Source organism: Branchiostoma belcheri, unplaced genomic scaffold (genome assembly GCF_001625305.1).
Source record: "Branchiostoma belcheri isolate BF01 breed outbred unplaced genomic scaffold, Haploidv18h27 scaffold47, whole genome shotgun sequence".
In the NCBI taxonomy this organism is placed as follows: Eukaryota; Metazoa; Chordata; class Leptocardii; order Amphioxiformes; family Branchiostomatidae; genus Branchiostoma; species Branchiostoma belcheri.
The window spans coordinates 2,156,975-2,165,928 of NW_017804098.1; positions in this window are offsets into that span (position 1 = coordinate 2,156,975).

Here is an 8,954-nt window from a genome sequence, read left to right on the forward strand (position 1 = left end):
CTCTGTCACCGCTCCTGTTATTCCGGAATTCCTTAGCGGGACCCTAGAGCTGTCACCGCTCCTGTTATTCCTTAGCGGGATTACCGTACAAGATTACTACAGATGTGCTTGCCTAATTTAATTAGCCCGGCTAGGTTCTGAATACATATGTAAATTTGTTTACCAAACGGCGGTCGGACGCGTCGCCGACATGCTCAAATTATACCAAATGCCACAAAAATATACAGTGCGTACCAAAGACTAACAACAAATATCAGTACCAACTACTGTATCTGTAATTATTGATCACCAAGTGTGTTTCACAAGTAATGTTAAAAAGGAGATAGAGCGGTCCCCAGCAACTACGTACAGACCTGTTTCACTGACCTGCATATCCTGCAAACTACTTGAACATATCATCCATAGCCAAATCATGAAGCACCTAGAAAGTTACAGTATATTAACGGATTACCAGCATGGATTCAGAGCCAAACGATCCACAGAAACACAGCTTATACTAACAGTCCATGACATAGCTGGCGCACTAAACAGTAAACGGCAGGTAGATTTAGCAATACTTGATTTCACTAAAGCCTTTGATAAAGTCCCCCATGGCAGGCTCATCTCAAAACTGGAGTATTATGGAATCCAAGGCCCTACGCTGAATTGGTTAAAGGCTTTCCTGACCAACAGGGAGCAAACAGTAGTGGTTGAAGGAAAGGCGTCGGCTCCAGTTAAAGTAGCGTCTGGGGTCCCTCAAGGAACCGTCCTGGGGCCATTGCTCTTTCTCTTGTATATAAATGACCTACCAGATCAGCTTGACTCAAATGTGAGGTTATTTGCCGATGACTGTCTATTGTATGTAGAGCTTTCTACACAGACCGACTCACAACTTCTCCAAAAAGACCTGAACACCCTGGAAGAATGGCAAAGCAAATGGCTCATGCAGTTTAATCCCGAAAAATGCTACATTATGCACATAACAAACAAACGAACACCACATGCAACTAGCTACCAGTTTTGTGGTCAGGCTTTAGCAACCACAAAAATCCATCCGTATCTGGGCGTCACGCTGACAAGCGGACTGAAGTGGGGTGCACATGTTAATAATATCACAACTAAGGCGAAACAGACATTGGGAGTGATTAAACGTAATTTGTGGGCATGTCCAACGAGAGTAAAATCACTTGCATACACGTCACTTGTAAGACCGAACCTAGAATACGCTGCGACAGTATGGGATCCATATACAAAGAAAGACAAAGACAAATTGGAAAGGGTACAGAATCAAGCTGCAAGATTCTGTATGAACAACTATGTAAGAGGTGCTAGTGTCACGGAAATGAAAAGAAACCTACAGTGGACCTCACTTGAAGACAGAAGAAAAATGTCTAGACTATGCATGATGTACAAAATGACTAATAAACTGGTGGATGTCCCAACTACTAAGCACCTAATACCAGCCCAGAAGAGAACAAGAAATAGCCACGCATTCAAGTACCAGAGTTATCAACCAAGGATTGAGGTGTTCAAGAATTCATTCTTTCCTAGAACTATCGCAGAGTGGAACTCACTGTCACCAAGTACAGTAGGGGCACTGTCAATAGATAGCTTTAAACAATGTCTAGAGCTAGAAGTTCAAGGGTTAGGTGTAACAAGTCGATCGGTGTAATTTAGCCAGCTGCCGCCGCGCCGCGTGCCTGCGAAGCTGGTGTGTTACGCCGAAGGGCGGTTATACCGGCTATACAGATACAGATACAGATACAGAATGTTAGGCCAAATATTCACATACAGATGCGGATCGCCCTCCCACGCTATACACTATTCATATGCAAATACGTCTATCAGTGTTGGCGCCCGAGACGCGACGCCAAATATATGTTCAAGTGAATCAAGTCCCTTACAAATTATACAAAGACCTTCCAAATATATCACTACGAAAATCTGTTGTCCAAGTTACTAGTGTAACGACACGTCGTTCTATGATTCCTAGATTACAATATCTATACTAGTATACGGTTGTCCTCCCCACACAGATACGTTACTCGTACTCGTCGCCCTCCCCACTCGGTACGTGGCGGTTTACAAGACAGTAAAAATTGATTCAAAATCTAAAAATGCCACCATTTATCGGTTTTACAAGTCCACAATACGTTCAAGATGTTACCTTTATTTCTACAATAACTGAAAAGCGAGGAGAAGTTGAATTTGTATAACGATAGTTAGTTAATATTGTATCAGTTAACCGTGTCCATTCATCTTGTTTTGTTGTGACCTGTAGTTAGCCAAGTGTGACAGAAATGTGCAATAAAGGTCTTCATTCATTAATGGTATTTCTACAGGGGCGTTCTTTCCTGACATGGTCAACATGATTGTGCTCGGCCGCCATCTTGGAATCCCAAAACCCTTTGGGCCCATCGTCGACGGCGCATGCGCATTCGAGTCGTACGTGAAGTCGCTTCTGGAACCGCTGGGGCTGAGTTGTAACTTCATCGACGACTGGAGCTCCTATCATCTCATGATGGGAGAGGTGCACTGTGGGACAAATACACTGAGAAAGCCCTTCAACTACAAATGGTGGCATGTTGAGCTTTAGCTTCGATTTTTTTAATAACATATTTTACGACGTGCTTTGAACAACGACACAGACACTTGATAATACTTTAGACACTCAGCAAAATGTATTAGTCAAAATTAAAGCATTTATTCAGCAAAAATCTAGACTTCATTCTGCTGACCAAAATGTGACAAATGAACAAGAATCGATTCATTGTCGTACACGTAATTCACATAATATTACACATTTTAATTTTTAATGATACTAGTATATGAATATGACAGAAAAATGTGTTGTTTTGCACTAATTGTTTGTTGCTAGTTGTTGAGTGTTTTTTATCTAAGAGCTAGGAATAGTGTACGCATAAACGGACTGTGGTTGTAAGTATGTATTTTTTGCAAACATTAACTTGCTATGTGAGGACAACGTTAAACTTTAGCTTTGTAAATTTTCTTTGCCCTAACATTAGTGATGTAGTTTCGCAAGATATTGGCAATTAATTGCTACCAATCTTCAGCAGTTGTGCCTTATCATTTTATGCTTATTTTTATGCGGTCATCCATGTTCCTTTCCTTGCGGTGAAAGCAAAATGTCCAACTTCAGTGACCTAATATGGAGCTGAGGCTCATACGCAATATTTTTTCAGCAAATGCTTCCGACGGTTTCTTGCCAAAAATTATTCAACGAAATAAAAGAACGCTTAACCCTCAGGCGACCGAAATAATGTGTTTCTTTGTACTAAATCTCATAGCTATATGAAAATATAAAGATTATTTGGATGATATCAATATTAAAAAACAAATGGTATTTTGTTCTTTGATGTAAAGCATTACCGCAACTGGCAGAAGTTAAACATTTATATTTACATGTGCTAGTTACATTGATAATATAACTAGCCAATGTGGGCAAGAACATGCAAATAGTGAATAGCATGATGATAGTGATGATGACAATGAAAGCTGTACATAGATTGAACCTCATACATTGCGAAATTCAAAGAAAATATAAACCTAGATGCAGGAATGTGCAAGAAGTAACGGTAATGAAACACAGTGCACATACTGAACCTATCCAACTTCTCTCTCCACCCCTGTATAAAGAGACAAATGTTTAGTGACAAATGTTAATCCTTCTATCCTATGAGCTTTGACTTTATCCACTTCCGAGGATCAGTCTTGATCTTGTTTTACACAAAACCCAAGTGTTGCTTTCAACTTCGTCTAAATGACATTATTGAGAGAGTCTCCGTTGGAGAAGGAAACGTCAATCACTCGTACTGCTGTCAATGAGACGTAATTTGGTACCGAGACAAAATTACATTTACATCTCATACACGAAGTTCTTTTTCAAACCTAGCTCAAATCAAATCTGTGGACCGGTAAATGGATTTTAGAAAGGAAACGAATAAGCGATGATTTGTGACTTAGGAATAGAAAACAGTAGTTTACATGTAAATAGATGTAGGGACACTTGTTTCTACCTAACTACTTCGTCCCGCGGAAGACATGAGGTCTATCATGCGCCATAATCTGGGCAGCAGATCGCCAGGACAGCGCATGGACGACAGGTTATATAATTAGCGATAGACATTGATAGATAATATTACACCAAAGCTAATGCGAAAGTGGAAAATATCATCATCTCTAGTGTTAATAGTGAACGAGTTTATGTATATAAATGTACATTTCACAAGTTCTATTGTAGACAAAACAGTTTTATGAATGATTCGTTTTTCACTAAGTGTTTAAATCGCATACCTGGATTTAGGTCGAACTTTCTATACGCCAAAAAAAAAACAGTTTTGGAAACAGATATTTTAGGTTGCACCTTTCTTCAGTGACACTGGAGCTCTCATATTCAGCAGGTTTATAAGCACAAACTATTTCGCGTATAAATACTACTTCGTGTATAAATGCTACCCTTTTTTGTCTAAATTTTCTTTGTCGTAACATTTAGTTTCACAAGATATTGGCAATTAATTGCTACCAATCTTCAGCAGTTGTGCCTTATCATTTTATGCTTACTTTTATGCGGTCATCCATGTTCCTTTCCTTGCGGTGAAAGCAAAATGTCCAACTTCAGTAACGTAATATGGAGCTGAGGCTCATATGCAATATTTTTTCAGCAAATGCTTCCGACGGTTTCTTGCCAAAAATTATTCAACGAAATAAAAGAACGCTTAACCCTCAGGCGACCGAAAGAATGTGTTTCTCTGTACTTAATCTCATAGCTATATGAAAATATAAAGATTATTTGGATGATAGGATATCGATTTTAAAAAACAAATGGTATTTTGTTCTTTGATGTAAAGCATTACCGCAACTGGCAGAAGTTAAACATTTATATTTACATGTGCTAGTTACATTGATAATATAACTAGCCAATGTGGGCAAGAACATGCAAATAGTGAATAGCATGATGATAGTGATGATGACAATGAAAGCTGTACATAGATTGAACCTCAAAGATTGCGAAATTCAAAGAAAATATAAACCTAGATGCAGGAATGTGCAAGAAGTAACGGTAATGAAACACAGTGCAGATACTGAAATTATCCAACTTCTTTCTCCACTCCTGTATTGTCGCGTACAAAGAAGCACCTTACGTAATTGCTTTATGTGGAAGTGACGTAAAGAGACAAATGTTTAGTGACAAATGTTAATCCTTCTATCCTATGGGCTTTGACTTTATCCACTTCCGAGGATCAGTCTTGATCTTGTTTTACACAAAACCCAAGTGTTGCTTTCAACTTCGTCTAAATGACATTATTGAGAGAGTCTCCGTTGGAGAAGGAAACGTCAATCACTCATACTGCTGTCAATGAGACGTAATTTGGTACCGAGACAAAATTACTTTTACATCTCATACACGAAGTTCTTTTTCAAACCTAGCTCAAAGCAAATCTGTGGACCGGTAAATGGATTTTAGAAAGGAAACGAATAAGCGATGATTTGTGACTTAGGAATAGAAAAACAGTAGTTTACATGTAAATAGATGTAGGGACACTTGTTTCTACCTATCTAACTACTTCGTCCCGCGGAAGACATGAGGTCTATCATGCGCCATAATCTGGGCAGCAGATCGCCAGGACAGCGCATGGACGACAGGTTATATAATTAGCGATAGACATTGATAGATAATATTACCCCAAAGCTAATGCGAAAGTGGAAAATATCATCATCTCTAGTGTTAATAGTGAACGAGTTTATGTATATAAATGTACATTTCACAAGTTCTATTGTAGGCAAAACAGTTTTATGAATGATTCGTTTTTTACTAAGTGTTTAAATCGCATACCTGGATTTAGGTCGAACTTTCTATACGCCAAAAAAAAAACAGTTTTGGAAACAGATGTTTTAGGTTGCACCTTTCTTCAGTGACACTGGAGCTCTCATATTCAGCAGGTTTATAAGCACAAACTATTTCGCGTATAAATACTACTTCGTGTTTATATTATTAAACCTGAATTCAAGAGCGCCCCAGTGTCACTGACGAAAGATAGGACATACAACGACAAAAACAGTTACTCATTAAAGCAACTGGATGTAATGTAATGTTATGTAATACCTGGATGTCTAACCTTCATCCTTGAACTTTCTATTTATTATTCTAATCTACTCCTAATGGCACTCTGCGTAATGTTCAAGTAACGTATTCGTGTAATCGCGTCAATTCTGCCCTTCAAATTGGTACCTGTGCCCGTGGGGCGAAAGAAGTTGAATACTGTGCCGACAGACAGCTTTCAAGCAGACGTTTTCTCCTGCCAATTGGAATTAGAGAAATCCGGAGTTAAATGTTGGGAGACAGGAGTGGGTAAGTCCTTAGAAGAATGCGGCGGTTGCTACCCTATGGAATTTTCAAACTTTACGTACTACAAATATGTTCCAAATTGTCAGTTCTATTGGCCAATGGTTAAAAGACATATATTTTCAAACGTTCCTAAAAGAAATGCTCAATGACAACAAAGGTGGAGCTGCCAAAAATAAGTTAAGATCGTATAGATTTTTTAAAAGTACATATAAGGCCACACCGACTTAATCTTATGGATGACATCCGCGCGCGCATTGATTTTTGCCTGTTCTAAAAAAAAAAGATCATGTCCGCCGAGGCTCTGATCTGGCTCTGGCCTGGGTAGTCCATGGTGGTTAGCGACAATATGGAGCCGGGCATCCAGGCTAACGATGCTCCACGACTCAAGAAATCATGAAGTACATATGTACAGTGCCGATTCATAAATTCCGCCAAAAGCCAGCATATGCCGGCTTGTCGTTTACGTCGCTAAGTACTGCCGCAAATTCACAATACATGTACCAGCTTTGTATTCCTGTGGTTTAGTAGCATTTTTATTTTTGGACGGATTTTTTTTATCCGCCCGCGCGCACTAGTTTGGGGGTCTTCAGAGGATGTCATCCATAAAATTAAGGCGGTGTGGCCTAAAGGAATAATATAGCAGGTAGCCGGCCAGAGAAGATCCAATTTGCGACCCACGGCTACAGTAATCCCCTTGCAGCAGGAGACGGCCACTGGTCTGCCAGGCTAGCCGCTCTGGGAGTCTGGCCGGGCCCGTCAACAAGTCATTAAAGCTTCGGTCACAACCCGCCGTACGTGCTTCTGCGTGCTGTCTACCGGCAAAACGTGGGCAAACGCAGGGCATCCGTGCGTGGTGAGTACCACTTCCGTATGGAATCCTACGGATTTGGGAGCACGCAGACACGCCGTAGAACTTTAAGTGCATGTAAAACTTTTTTCTGCGTGCGGTCTACGGATTCACCACCCGTGCGTGCGACTACGGGCGACGCGCGTGCCCCATACGTACCGTGCGAAAGAAGCACGTGTGAGTACGGCCTCCTTACGGTAAAGTTGCAATCGCACAGATATCGTACGTTATAAGTACGTACAACTCACTTACCACTTGGGCAACGTACGATGCACGCAACCGCTCACGGCCAGACGTGGCGTGCGGACCACACTCTTACACCTTGCGAAACCATGTGAGTGACGTGCGAGTGACGTGCGTCGACGCCACTCCTTCCCCACGTTTTCAGAAAAACGTAGCAGACGTAGCCTCCCAAAAAACGTACGGACAAAACGCACGTACGGCGGGTTGTGACCGAGGCTTAACGCCGATCCCAGGGATCGGCTCCCCGGCCTTTAGATATTCTCAGAATTTTTTTCTTTATTAAAATCCTGCTACCCTTTTTTGTCAAAAGGTCTAGAGATGTGTGCATTTAGTCTACGGAATCGTTGTTTTCAAGTCAAAATGCTGTATCAGCAAAAGCTGACGTGAACCAAAAAGAGTTTCAGGAAACATGATTAATAGTTGGCAGAATTGATCTCCAAGAAGATCATTCTTCATACTTTATTAGGATATCCATTAGTCGCAAAAATGTGCCAAATCATACGTGACAAGGCAGACTCCATCGGCCAGAGGAGTGAGATATTGGGTAATTGTCACTCTTCTTAATATTATCCAAAAAGTGCCTGGGAATATCTAAACTAGCGTTTCTGGCTAAAGCTCCGAATCGAAGGGGTCATCCTCATTAGAGTCTCATTGGGAACCTATTTTCAGTAACCAACCGATTATTATTCAACTTCTCCCACCCCCAAGGGGCAAAGGTACCAATTTACTGGGCAAAATTGACGCAATTACTAGACTGGTGAGGCGTGACATGCAGCCTGATAACATCACGTATACATACTGTATAATTTGATTGCAGGAATATGAAACAAAATTTAACTGACCACCACGGTATGGGCATTTGATACAAGGTCACGTTTTGTCCAAAATATTAATTATATTGAAACCCTCTGCATGAATGTTTCGACTTGCTGTAAAGAGTACAGAACGGCCTTGAAACAAGATTAACTCAAAGTAATGAGTTGGCTTTAATCTCCACAGGTTTTCCTATCAAAATTCAAAGCATCAATTACCTATTAGGCCACACCGATTTAATTTTATGGATGACATCCGCTCGTGCATTGACTTTCGCCTGTTCTCAAAAAATAAAAAGATTAACTCAAGCCTGGCTCTAGTCCTGGGTAGTCCATGGTAGCTAGTGACCATACGGAGCCTGTGGTAACTTTGGAGGATGGCACCCAGGCTGCACGACTCAAGAATTCAGTACTACATACGTAAAGTGCCAATTCATAAATTCTGCAAAAAGCCAGCATGTGCCGGCTTGTCGTATATGTCGCTATGTACTGCCGTAAATTCACAATACTAGCTTTGTATTCCTGTGGTTTAGTAGCATTTTTATTTTTGGCCGGATTTTTTTTTTATTCGCCCGCGCGCACTAGTTTGGGGGTCTTCAGAATATGTCATCCATAAAAATAAGTCTGTGTGGCCTTACGGCTAATTAAATAAGCTTGCTACACAAAGATGTCTACCAGTGAAGGTAGGTGCATTTCTGTTCATTGA